General features: G+C 45.4%; 1 protein-coding gene across 6 annotated transcripts in view; it reads right to left on the reverse strand.

Moving 5' to 3' along the window:
* MAPKAPK5 (MAPK activated protein kinase 5) overlaps positions 1–14,409 on the reverse strand; it is a 333,373-nt gene that overhangs the window by 112,682 nt on the left and 206,282 nt on the right. The gene's annotated exons all lie outside the window — the stretch shown is intronic.

Raw genomic sequence — 14,409 nt, forward strand, 5'->3', positions numbered from 1 at the left:
GAAACGGTAAACTCCTACTACAGAAATACTGTCTCCTACTACAGAATATCTGCTGTATCTTCAGGTAGTCTCACAGACTCTTATTTGTCCTTCAAAAGCACCCTGCAATTTCAAGAATTCATAAATTATGTCAATTTCTCATTCACAAGTGTTTTACTTATCAAATTTAGGACAGAGATTTTGCCTTTAGCATTCTTTGCCTGTTCATGGAATAAAAGTAATAATCTTATTAATCTATATTCCATGGGCTGTCTCCTGCAGTTGAAAATAAAGAACACAAATATTTTATTGTGCTTATGCAAAGCAGCGTGCTCACTGTATTGCTCCCTTTTGCCGGCTCCCTGGGCTCAAAGACCAGCATAACGCAGTTTGCAAGTCAGATAACAGGGGTGTTATTGTTTACTCGATCTCCAATTATTTGTGCCCAATCTGGCATATTAGATCAAGGCTTGTTGGTAAAATACAAGAAGCCAAAGGGTGTATTTTTACGTGCCTTAACTTTAACAAAGTTAGCAAAGAGTTTTGAGTTACCCCTTCATTTCCCTAGGCCTTAAACATCTTTCCGGATGGCATAGTGGACCATTTTTTAGTCCATTTTAGGACTCTCCTTGAGGTTTTTGTTTTTCTGGCAACTGTTTGAGCTCTGACAGTGCTACATACAACATATTGTATTCTTTTTTTCTGTCAATTAATGTAATATGGTTTTAAACTGGTCCAACCTGATTAGTACTGTACTGAACTGTATATTTTAAAGTTGTAAGCTTTTTGTACTGTTTCTTTTACATGTTTTTATTGCGTCCCTTTATGGCTCTGTGAACTCAAATGAAGATGATTGATTGAATTTGCAAACCTTGTATAATGCATCAATGTTTTTTTTATTCTATTTGAAGTAGACAACATTTATTATTACATTCCTTTTGGATTAATTTCATGCATAGTTGTGTTCAACTTCAATTAGAATCCACAGTTATGGCTTCATCACAATCTCTCAATCAGAGAGAATTTATTCAGTTACCTGGTGAGCACAGTTTAAACTGGGTAGAACAGAAGGAGTATTTTTAAAATTATATCTCCATGTTACAAAATGATAACTTCACACACAAAGGAAAAGGAAAATGTTAATACATTGCTTTGGTCCGTAAGGGCTAAGATTACAATCAAATGCAGAAAAGAAAAATGGGAGACTGAAATACTTAAGTTCCTATTAATTACATCACTGTTCTAGATGAAAAATTTTCACTAACAGTTTGCTTAGATGTAATTAAGCAACAACTTCTTTCCAGGGGAAACAGGGAAGAACTGAAACTATATATGAATACATATTTGCACTTCAGAATCTAGAGATAAACTGAAGATTTTGGGTGTTGTATGATGAACTGATCCGCGAGGAGGTGGTTAAGTATATGGGGAATTTGGTTATTCAAGAAAAGCTGTGGATAGAAGGGGATTTCTCGTTGAAGGATATTTCTCTTGCAAACCAGGCAGAGCTGTTAAAGTGGTGTGCTAAGGCTAATCTTCACCAATATAAAAAGGCACATTTGAAGCTATTGACAAATTACAGATATAAAGGAAAGAAGTACAGAAATTATGGAGCTGGTCCACATACAAAATAATCTACCCAATTCTGCTATTGATGTTGTAAAACTCAACACAGCTAAATTTGCTAAATGACCTGCAACTAATACTAAGGGTTTAGAGTGTGGCACTTTGGAGCATTTAGCATATGCCTCCCGAAAAAAAGGTAGAAAAACCTAAGTATCTTGTGTATCAGAGAACAGCGCCAATAGTTACTCTGACAGCTATGGTGATTTCAAACAGAAGCTGGCAAGGTATAAAAACCTCAGCTCCAGTGACAAGAACAAGCCTTTGTGTTGGATGAATTTTGGTGGAGTGCCATTACAAGTTGCTGGAACTCTGGTTACCCTTATACAATAATTGCTTGAAAGATTTGGGAGGAGACGTTTGTTCCAAAAAATTGGTCAAGAAAGTACAATCATTAGTCCAGAAAGTTATACTGGCGACAGTATTGATATTTTTGGGTGCAAGTGCTAGGACTTAATTTTGAAAACAGGAAGAACGCTTGAAAGCTACATGTAGCAAATTATGACACTTCTGTTTTATGATGTAAAGAACAAAGGGATTTACATAGTGTTCTCGACCTTAACTGTAAAGAACACGCTCTTGTGCCCAGTGAGGGTGAAGACACTACATTATTGGTTATAAAGGAATATTCCATTGAGTTTGAAAGACTGATAACTCAAAGGGATTTCCTGACCAAAGAAGGCATATTTCTAAATGTGCAAGTGAAAATTCATAAAGTGAAAAATATCCATTTTATTGTTAGAATTATTGGAAGGAAGTCAGAATTATTGAACCTGCAGAGGTTTCGGAGTGTGTTTCTTCATTGCTTGTGCTGCACCAATGGAACAATCCAGCTATGGGTGGACCTCCGTGACAAAATAACTGTGACAAGCAATACCAAGGGGTTCTCCACATTTGATCTGTCCTCTGCATATCACCAAAAAGCTTTGCATCTCAAGAGTCAACGGTTGACTGCCTGAGTTACGCCCTTCAGTTGTTTCTATAATTCTGTCATTTGCCCTTTGCAATAGTTTCAGCCACAGCTGTATTTCAGAGGCTTATGATGGAGTTATTTGTCAATATGCTGAGTGTAGGAAAGTACCCTGTTTTTGGCATGGTTACTCCCACCTTTTACCTGCTGTTAGTGTGTTTTGACTGTGTTCTCTAGGTTTCTGATAACCAGGACCCCAGTGACTGTGCTCTCCCCCTCTAAAATTGGTTGCTTAGGACTTACAACACCACACAATTGGCATACTGGTGCCCCCATATAAGTCACTAGTATATGGTACTTGGGTACCCAGGGCACTGTGGCACCAGTGGTTCCCCATGGCTTCGGCATGTCTTGTGCCACCCATGGGAGCCCATGCAAAATGTGTCTGCAGGCCGGCCATTGCAGCCTGTGTTAAAAGGTGCATGCTCCCTTTCACTACAGGTCACTGCACCAGGTCACTGTAAGTCACCCCAATGGTAGGCCCTCCTAGCCCAGGAGGGCAGGGTGCACGTACCTGCATGTGAGGGCACCCCTGTATGAGCAGAGATGCCTCTACGAACTCCAGCTCCATTTCCCTGGAACTTCTAAATGCGGGGAAGCCATTTAACCACTGTACAGGACACAGCTCACTACCTCGGTCCAGCTGCATAATGGTAACTCCGAACCTGGGCATGTTTGGTATCAAACATGTCGGAATCATACCTCAATACTGTTGCCAGTGTGGGTTGTATGATTCCATGCACTCTGGGGGCTCCTAAGAGGACCCCCAGCATTGCTCCTACCAGTCTTTTGGGTTTTCCGGGCAGCCTGCACTGCTTCCACCCCACAGACAGGTTTCTGCCTGCCTGTTGCTTGACCAGCTCAAGCAGAGGAAGGCAGAACAAAGGATTTCCTTTGGGACAGGGAGGCAACACCCTCTCCCTTTGAAAATAAGTGTTAGATGGTTTGGAAGGGGTAGCCTCCCCGAGCCACTGGTATGCTTTGAAGGGCACATTTGGTGCCCTCCCTGCATAAACCGTTTTGCACCAGTCCAGAGACACCTGGTCCCTGATCATGCACAAAACTAGACCATGGAAAGGGGAGTGACCACTCCTCTGTCCATCACCACCCCAGGGATGGAGACCAGAGCTCCTCCAGGTGGCCACTTGATTCTGCCCTCTTGAATCCAAGGTGAGCAGATGCCCCTGGGAGCATCTGAGTGGCCAGGTGAAGTCACAGCCCCTCCTGATAGGTGGTCATTGTGCTAGGTGACCAATACCCCTTCCTGGACTATTTAGGGTCTCCTTCCAGGGTGAGTCTTCAGATTTGACGTGCAAGATTCCAGCAGGACTCCTTTGCATCATTTACTTCATCTTCTGGCCACTGTGACTGCAAGTGGACCCTCCAGGAACCGACAATCCGCAACTCCAGAGATGACTCCCATCTCGAACATTGTTTCTCCAGCTCCTTTCAGCAACTGCAACATTTCCCAGGCTGTGCATCCTCTGAGGGTGACGAGCCTTCAGCCTGCACAAGAAGCAAGAAGCAATCTCCCTTGGAGCGAAGGAGTCACTCCCCTGCATCTGCAAGCACCAACTGCAACGATGACCCGCTGCATAGATCCTCTGTAACTGCATGGGTCCTGCGCATTACAGGCCGTGGCATGGAGTGGTCCCCTTGGTCCTCTTTAACAGCTGTCCAACTTGGGAGACAGTAAGCCCTTGCCTCTCCTTGCAGGACAGTACCCCTGTGCACTGCGACTCTTGCAGCTACCAATGCTTGTTGGTTCCTCCTCCAAGGGATCTTCAGGTTCCGTGAAGCCCTGGGCTCCAGCACTCTTCCCTGCAAAGCAGTCTCTCCTGCCTGTAGCTCCAGTGACGTGGAACTTCTCTCCAGGAACGTCGAGTAGGCCTCACTGCAAGTCCTGTGACTGCTGCCTGTCGGTCGCCTGTGGGGGCTGCCTCCTCTTCTTGTGACTCTCCCAGCTGCTGAGTGTCACCTCGGACTCCCCTCCCTGGGTTCAGTCCCATAGGCCTTGCTGGACCTCTTCAGCCTTACTAAACTCTCTCAGACTCTTGCTTTTGCCAAGGCTTGTTGGTGGTTTTCCAGCACCACTGACCGACTGCATCAAGACCGCCGACTTGGGACATCACTTGCATCACTTCTGGAACTCTTCTTTAGCTCCTGTACTACACTGCTGACTTTCTTCATACACCATCAACCTGGTCTTGTATTCACAGAAAGGTGGGTAGTAGCTCCTGCCACAGCCAGACACACCAACTCAAACTGGACTTGGTCCCCTTCATTTGCAGGTCCTCGTCTGTCAGGATCCATCTTTGGTTTCTTCCAGTCCTGTCCTGGTCTTGCACGGTCCTGTTCCAAAGTTCTCATGTGGGTCTGGGGGAAAAACCACTTACTTACCTCTTCTCTCATGGTCACTGAGGGGCACCCTGGTACTTAGCTTTTGGGGTTCCTAGTTCCTCCAGCTCCCCTCTACAGATTCCACTTCCCTGCTTTTCACACTCCACTTACTTAGTATATGGTTTGGTCTCCCCCAAGGGCCTATTTGTACTATTTGCTATTGCTTTCTATACTAATCACTGACTTCTAATAAAAAAATACTACTTAGTCTGTTTACCCACCTCCTAGTGGAGTATTGCCTATACAGTATTTTAGTATTTGTGTTACCATAATAAAGTACCTTTATTTTTTAAACATTGCGTGGTTATTTCACGTGTGAAAGTGCTGTGCGACTGTAGTGGTATTGCATAAGCTTTGCATGTCTCCTAGATAAATCTTGGCTGCTCATCCCTGGCTTCCTAGACACTGCCTACACATCACTAATAAGGGATACCTGGACCTGGCGTAAGGTGATAACACCATAGGTGCTCAGCACACACCAGGCCAGCTTCCTACACTGGACGTGCCATGTTTCCAGGATCACATCTTGGTTACTGGACAAAACAGAAGAGAACATGATGATTGGTTTAAAAGGATGATAGATGTTTTAGATAGAACATGTTACTTATCTAGTGAGCACCTGTTGGTGGTCTGTAGTGCTGTAGATTCACACGCTTAGCATACTCCAGCTATCTAGTGTTGGGCTTGTAAGTGTGCAAGTTGTTTTTCTTCAAAGAAATTCTTTCAAGTCAATAGGTAGAGTGACTCCTCCTCTTGCAAGTAATGAGCATGAGTATCGACTGCACGGCTAGATTGTTTTCCCAAATTGGTTGCTTAGGACTTACAACACCACACAATTGGCATACTGGTGCCCCCATATAAGTCACTAGTATATGGTACTTGGGTACCCAGGGCACTGTGGCACCAGTGGTTCCCCATGGCTTCGGCATGTCTTGTGCCACCCATGGGAGCCCATGCAAAATGTGTCTGCAGGCCGGCCATTGCAGCCTGTGTTAAAAGGTGCATGCTCCCTTTCACTACAGGTCACTGCACCAGGTCACTGTAAGTCACCCCAATGGTAGGCCCTCCTAGCCCAGGAGGGCAGGGTGCACGTACCTGCATGTGAGGGCACCCCTGTATGAGCAGAGATGCCTCTACGAACTCCAGCTCCATTTCCCTGGAACTTCTAAATGCGGGGAAGCCATTTAACCACTGTACAGGACACAGGTCACTACCTCGGTCCAGCTGCATAATGGTAACTCCGAACCTGGGCATGTTTGGTATCAAACATGTCGGAATCATACCTCAATACTGTTGCCAGTGTGGGTTGTATGATTCCATGCACTCTGGGGGCTCCTAAGAGGACCCCCAGCATTGCTCCTACCAGTCTTTTGGGTTTTCCGGGCAGCCTGCACTGCTTCCACCCCACAGACAGGTTTCTGCCTGCCTGTTGCTTGACCAGCTCAAGCAGAGGAAGGCAGAACAAAGGATTTCCTTTGGGACTGGGAGGCAACACCCTCTCCCTTTGAAAATAAGTGTTAGATGGTTTGGAAGGGGAAGCCTCCCCGAGCCACTGGTATGCTTTGAAGGGCACATTTGGTGCCCTCCCTGCATAAACCGTTTTGCACCAGTCCAGGGACACCTGGTCCCTGATCATGCACAAAACTAGACCATGGAAAGGGGAGTGACCACTCCTCTGTCCATCACCACCCCAGGGATGGAGACCAGAGCTCCTCCAGGTGGCCACTTGATTCTGCCCTCTTGAATCCAAGGTGAGCAGATGCCCCTGGGAGCATCTGAGTGGCCAGGTGAAGTCACAGCCCCTCCTGATAGGTGGTCATTGTGCTAGGTGACCAATACCCCTTCCTGGACTATTTAGGGTCTCCTTCCAGGGTGGGTCTTCAGATTTGACGTGCAAGATTCCAGCAGGACTCCTTTGCATCATTTACTTCATCTTCTGGCCACTGTGACTGCAAGTGGACCCTCCAGGAACCGACAATCCGCAACTCCAGAGATGACTCCCATCTCGAACATTGTTTCTCCAGCTCCTTTCAGCAACTGCAACATTTCCCAGGCTGTGCATCCTCTGAGGGTGACGAGCCTTCAGCCTGCACAAGAAGCAAGAAGCAATCTCCCTTGGAGCGAAGGAGTCACTCCCCTGCATCTGCAAGCACCAACTGCAACGATGACCCGCTGCATAGATCCTCTGTAACTGCATGGGTCCTGCGCATTACAGGCCGTGGCATGGAGTGGTCCCCTTGGTCCTCTTTAACAGCTGTCCAACTTGGGAGACGGTAAGCCCTTGCCTCTCCTTGCAGGACAGTACCCCTGTGCACTGCGACTCTTGCAGCTACCAATGCTTGTTGGTTCCTCCTCCAAGGGATCTTCAGGTTCCGTGAAGCCCTGGGCTCCAGCACTCTTCCCTGCAAAGCAGTCTCTCCTGCCTGTAGCTCCAGTGACGTGGAACTTCTCTCCAGGAACGTCGAGTAGGCCTCACTGCAAGTCCTGTGACTGCTGCCTGTCGGTCGCCTGTGGGGGCTGCCTCCTCTTCTTGTGACTCTCCCAGCTGCTGAGTGTCACCTCGGACTCCCCTCCCTGGGTTCAGTCCCATAGGCCTTGCTGGACCTCTTCAGCCTTACTAAACTCTCTCAGACTCTTGCTTTTGCCAAGGCTTGTTGGTGGTTTTCCAGCACCACTGACCGACTGCATCAAGACCGCCGACTTGGGACATCACTTGCATCACTTCTGGAACTCTTCTTTAGCTCCTGTACTACACTGCTGACTTTCTTCATACACCATCAACCTGGTCTTGTATTCACAGAAAGGTGGGTAGTAGCTCCTGCCACAGCCAGACACACCAACTCAAACTGGACTTGGTCCCCTTCATTTGCAGGTCCTCGTCTGTCAGGATCCATCTTTGGTTTCTTCCAGTCCTGTCCTGGTCTTGCACGGTCCTGTTCCAAAGTTCTCATGTGGGTCTGGGGGAAAAACCACTTACTTACCTCTTCTCTCATGGTCACTGAGGGGCACCCTGGTACTTAGCTTTTGGGGTTCCTAGTTCCTCCAGCTCCCCTCTACAGATTCCACTTCCCTGCTTTTCACACTCCACTTACTTAGTATATGGTTTGGTCTCCCCCAAGGGCCTATTTGTACTATTTGCTATTGCTTTCTATACTAATCACTGACTTCTAATAAAAAAATACTACTTAGTCTGTTTACCCACCTCCTAGTGGAGTATTGCCTATACAGTATTTTAGTATTTGTGTTACCATAATAAAGTACCTTTATTTTTTAAACATTGCGTGGTTATTTCACGTGTGAAAGTGCTGTGCGACTGTAGTGGTATTGCATAAGCTTTGCATGTCTCCTAGATAAATCTTGGCTGCTCATCCCTGGCTTCCTAGACACTGCCTACACATCACTAATAAGGGATACCTGGACCTGGCGTAAGGTGATAACACCATAGGTGCTCAGCACACACCAGGCCAGCTTCCTACACTGGACGTGCCATGTTTCCAGGATCACATCTTGGTTACTGGACAAAACAGAAGAGAACATGATGATTGGTTTAAAAGGATGATAGATGTTTTAGATAGAACATGTTACTTATCTAGTGAGCACCTGTTGGTGGTCTGTAGTGCTGTAGATTCACACGCTTAGCATACTCCAGCTATCTAGTGTTGGGCTTGTAAGTGTGCAAGTTGTTTTTCTTCAAAGAAATTCTTTCAAGTCAATAGGTAGAGTGACTCCTCCTCTTGCAAGTAATGAGCATGAGTATCGACTGCACGGCTAGATTGTTTTCCCGCAAAGCAGGTGAGGATTGAGTGGAAGCATTGCGTATTATATTAAGATGCTAAATGAATGTGTGATAACTTAGAACGGTAACTTGAACACACACAGATGTGCTGGGAAGAGGGTTGGTGCATGTGAATCTGCAGCACTACATGCCACGGACAGATGCTTAGTGGGTTGATGTGGCTACAGTTATACATGCTAAGCATAGATTGCTAAAAGAAGTCCTCCCCAATAAGTGGTGGCTAACCTGAGGGGGTTACAGTTGTTTGAAATAGCGTGTAGAACCGTTTGGCCAACATTAGCTTGTTGATGGGCCAGCACATCTACACAGTAAGGTTTGGTGTAGACCATGTAGCTGCCTTACATATGTTAGCTAGAAAGGCCACCAAAGCTCTTTTTACAAGTGGAGGAAGCTCTAGGAGGGATAGGTAAAGTTATTTTAGCATAACATGTTTGAATGCATTTGACAATCCAATGTGCAATGCCTCCTTTAGAAATAGCCTTTCCTTTGAGTGGTTTTCAAAAGGTAACAAAGAGTTGTTATGTTTTCCGAAATGACTTGGTTCTATCAATATAATACATGCAGGCTTGTTTCCCATCTAAAGTATGTATAGCCCTGCCCACGACTGATAAAGGATGGGGGAAAATACTGACAATGCAATAGACTGATTAAGGTGGAGTGGAGGCATCAACTTTGGAAGAAATTTGCGATTGGTATGTAGTACCACTTTATCTCTATGTAGATGGAAGAAGGGTTCTTCTAAATGTACTTCCTGAAGCTCACCGACACGTCTGAGTAAAGTGATGGCAATTAGAAATTATACTTTCCAGGATAAAAACTGGAGGGGGCAGGAGTGGAGTAATTATGTTAGTACAGTAGGAGCAGGTGGCACGCTCGGAGGAATAAGTCTTTTAAGCCCTTCTAGGAAGGCTTTAATTATCGGAATCCTGAATAGAGAAGTGTGTTGTCTGTAAGCAGTCACCACCGCTAGGTGTTCCCATATAGATGTAAAAGCTAGACCAGTAATTTGTAAATGGAACAGATAACATACAATGTCCTGAACATTGGGGTTTAAAGGATCGATTTGTTTGGAATGACAGTGGATAAATCTTAACCACTTCGCAGCATAACATGCATGGATAGTTGGTGTGCATGCTTTTTAAAAAATGTCCATACAGGGTTGTGGTAGGCTCAAATAACCAAACTCTAGGACTTCGGAAACCAGATTGCAAGGTTGAGGTGTCTAGGTGTCTGATTTCTCCATGATTCTGCATGAGAAGGTCCTGCCTGTTTGGCAGAACTTCATGGGGAACTAATGAGAATTCTAACAGTGTGGTGAACAATGGTTGACTTGCCAATGTGGGAGCTACTAGGATAAGGGTAAGAAATGTCTACCACAAGTTTATGAAATACAAACAGAAGTAGTGGGAGAGGTGGAAAAGCGCAAGCAAATATACCTTACCAACTCATCCATAGTGTGCTGCCCTTGTACTGTGTGTGTGAGAACCTGGAGGTAAAGTTTAGGCATTTTGCGTGTTCTGCTGTGGCGTAAATATCTATTTCTGGGTGACCCCAATGTCTGAAGTATGAGAGGCGGATGTGCCCCTTCATGGACTTGTTGACGCCTCCTGCTGAGGAGATCTCCAAAGTCACTCCCCACGCCTGACAGGTACTCCGCTAACTGGTGAATAACCCCACCTCCACATGATCTGGGCTAGTTGAGGGGATCTGGCACACTCCTACTTTTGGAGATAGTACATAGCGGTAATGTTGTCTTTTGATGAGGACTACCTTGCCGATCAGGTGATGAATGAACGCTTTTGGTGCAAGATGAACAGCTAGCAACTCCAAGTGACTGATATGGAGATCTTTTTAGCTGAATGCCTAGTGTCCCTAGACAGTGAGATCTTGTGAATGAGCTCCACAGCCCATGAGGGACCCATCTCTTGTTATGGTTTTCTGTGGAACTTGGTCCTAGAAAGGCCGTCCTTTTAGTAGATTGTTGGTGTTCCACCATTGCATAGAGTGGCAAGTTTGACTGCCGACCAACACTAGATCCTCCAATCGACCCTCAGCCTGAGGCCATTGGCACGCTGAGCACTCTTGCCACGGACACATGTTCAGTCTGGCATGAGGTAATATGGCTATACATGAAGCCATCATACTGAGGAAACGCATGGATGTCCTCCCTGTTATTTGCTGATGAGGGTGAAACAGGGGGAAAAGCGTTTGGAAGGATTGAATCCCAGCAGCATTGGGGCAAGCTATACCTCACTGTGATTAGAGGATGGCTCCTAGGTAGGTTTGTATCTGGAGAGGCTGAACGTGGGATTTAACTGCATTGATGGTGAAGCGTAGTTGACAAAATAAATTTATGGTGGCTTGAGTGCATTGGAAGCACAGCAGAAAAGTAGCTTTTTTGATGAGCCAGTCGTCTAGGTATAGAAAATGTGTATGTTTTGCCCGTGCAGGTAGGCTGCTATCAGTCCGAGACATTTGAAGACCCTGGGGGAGGTTGTGAACCTGAAGGGTAGCATCTTGAATTGGAAATGTTGGGGGTCTATTGCGAACCTCCGGTACCAGTGATGTGCAGAGTGAATGTGGAAATAGTCATCTCTGAGGTCAAGTGCTGCCATGAAGTCGCCTTGTTGTAGTAGTGGGATGACATCCTGAAGAGTGATCATGTGAAAATGCTCTGAGAGAAAATACTAGTTTAGGGTTCGGAGGACCCACCCTTTTTGGGAATAAAGACGTACAGTGAATAGACTCCTGTGCCTTGCTGGAGTTGCAGATACTAGTTCTAAAACCCCCCACCCCCTTTTTTTCTTTTGAAGTGCCTGAATTTCCTCCTTGAGCAAATGTGGATGCAATAGTTTGTGTGGTGGAATATTTGGAGGTGTGGAATTGAGCTCCAGCCAATAACCATGGAAAAAGCTGCTGATAATATTTGGAATGAGAGAATGAGATTAGTTTTTGCTTGAATTCCAGAAAACAATGGGTTAAACAAGGTTTTTACAAAGAAGTGGACTTCTACCTATGAGCAGGATGTGATGAAAAGAGCGAAAGAACTGACTGGAAATGTTGGAAAAGGAACTGTCAATCATGTTGATTTAAAAGCTTTTTTTCAAGTAAGGACCAAACTGTGAGAACATGGGAACTCTTGGGGCAAGGCGACAGTAGTCCTGTCAGGGGCATTGAGGGAAAGGATTATAGCTTTATGCCTTGCAGGGCACACAGGGATTACAATAAAGACCAAAAAAAAAAAAAAACATTGGCAAGGCCAGTCGGTCTCGCCAATGGCTGAGCTTTTGGCATTGCAACCAGCTTCTGTTCAGGCCTTGCAATCCTCTGAAGTGTCATGGGAACATGTACCTAAAAATATACTATGTTCTATTCACACATTTTTTTGCCAAACCCCATGGGGTCAACAAAGTGCTTTCGCTGTACAATATTTGAGCACTGGTGCACTTTTTGGGGAGTTTACCATAGGCTGATTTAGGAACTCCTTCAACACCTTTTAAACATGGGTGGCGTCCACAAACTCATAGGAAGTGCCCTGGACGGGCTGGGCAGATGGTATTCCCCTTCTTAACTGAAGCTCAAAAAGTGACTGGTCTTTATAGAGAAGTGGACATTACTCACAAGACTTGGAACTCTTTACTAAATTGGAAAGTTCGAAGGCTGGGCCCAATACCAGCATTCAACCATGCGAATTACAGGTTGTACTTGGATCTCAGTAGCCCATGCATTAACCTATTGAGTTATTTTCTGGTACACATAGGGCCTCATTACGACCCTGGTGGCCGGCGGCAAGCTGATGGTAACACCGCCAACAGGCTGGCGGTGTACCCAGGGGATTATGAGTCCCCAACCCCCAGCCTGTCCACGGTGGTAAACACTGCCATGGAGAGGCTGGCGGTAAGGGGGACTCGGGGTGCCCCTGAGGGTCCCTGCACTTGGCATGAGCAGTGCAGGGCCCCCAAGACACAGCCCCATTGCGCAGTAAAATGCTGCTGCACCCGCTACACATCAACATTGCCGCCCGCTCTATTATGAGCAAGCAGCAATGTTGATGTGACTTTTCCACCGGGCCAGCAGACGGAAATGCAGTTTCATCATAATAGGGAGCCAGATATACCACCAGCACTGGCAGTGTATTGGCACCCACAGCTTTGGCGGTCTTATTAAAAGGGCCTTAGTCTCGAAATGCACAGTACCAATTTTGATGTTTTTCAAGAAGCCAGTATACAATTAAAGGGACATTTAAACACTCTGCAAGTTTTAAAATGTCTGTGTTTTGTGTTTTTGAAATACAAATAGGTACCAAACATTATTGTCCGAGACCACATGTGTACTTCTGTAAAGCCTATGTTAAGCTTCCTTTCCCAAACAAAATCGTCAATGGCCACACTATAACTGTATTTGTCTATTAACAGATGCACCCTCCCAGTTGACGGTTCACCAGGAGCATTAACCAAAATCAATTTTCAAGTTCAATTTATTAACCCACTGAGCTGCCGAATTTGTACTGTGCCTACGAAAGAACTGCACATTCTCACTTTGAGCGCATTTCTCCCTCTACAGTGACTGCTGTTATGTAAATTTATGCAGTATCCCAAAGCGCCCCAAAAGGTACAGTGATCCCCACATGTACCCACTTAACACATATCAAATTCATTCATGAATAAACATGCAAATCTCCATAGTAAATGTGTTCACATATTCAGCCCAAAAAATTGCTTTATTGGTCCGACAGACAGTATCTTCAAAGTCAATGCCACATACGATCTCTTCAGGTTTACTCTTGTTCCAAAAAACAGGTACAAATCTTGAGGCACTAGATTTGTATCAATTTATGTGTGCATGTTTTTATTCTTTTATATGTTGTCCCAAAGGGTACAACGGACTGTACTGGAATAAAAGGTCTTCACCAAAGCTCAATTTTCACCCAAAATGTGCTATTGAATATACAGCAGGAAGGGCAGCCACTATAGGGGATGCTAGAGGGGGAGGATTGTAGGAGGGGTGGAGGGACTGGACATGTTACAGGATGGAGATGGTGGTGAAGAAGGGGTGCATAGGATCGTATTCACCTAGACATACTTGGTGTGGGCTTACAGCAGAGGGGAACAAGAGGTGTTCTGGGGATGGTGGTGGCAGGTGTTTTTCTGAGAGAAGGTTGAAGGGAGGGTGTAGAAAATGACAAATGATCTGGCAAAGAAAAGGTTGGGAGTGGCAAGTCTGTGTGTGTGTGTGCGTGCATGAGTGAGTTGGGTGACCTATATGCCCGTGAGTTAGGCCCTTGTGGTGCTGAATATTTCATCCATCTGCAGTGAATAAAATGAGTGCAACTGAGTTGAGTAACAGTAAACTGTGCTATGCATAGAGCAACAAAACACACAAAATTATATTAAGTGATGTAAGCGGCTGCTGGTTTAAACACTCTTTCCTATCAATGTTCCAAGTCCAAGATCCCCTCCGACAGATAATGTAAAGCTGGCATTGCCCTAGTATTATCCCACCCTTTGGACCATTTCAAGAAGTTATTCAGGATTTATATTATTTTGCAAGTTATTCAAGGTGGAAGACGCATTAACAATGTAAGCAAAAAGTATTAAAGGATAGTGAAAGGAATGTATTAACGGCATCTTGCAATGTGTAA

This window comes from Pleurodeles waltl, chromosome 11 (assembly GCF_031143425.1).
Source record: "Pleurodeles waltl isolate 20211129_DDA chromosome 11, aPleWal1.hap1.20221129, whole genome shotgun sequence".
NCBI classification, from domain to species: domain Eukaryota; kingdom Metazoa; phylum Chordata; class Amphibia; order Caudata; family Salamandridae; genus Pleurodeles; species Pleurodeles waltl.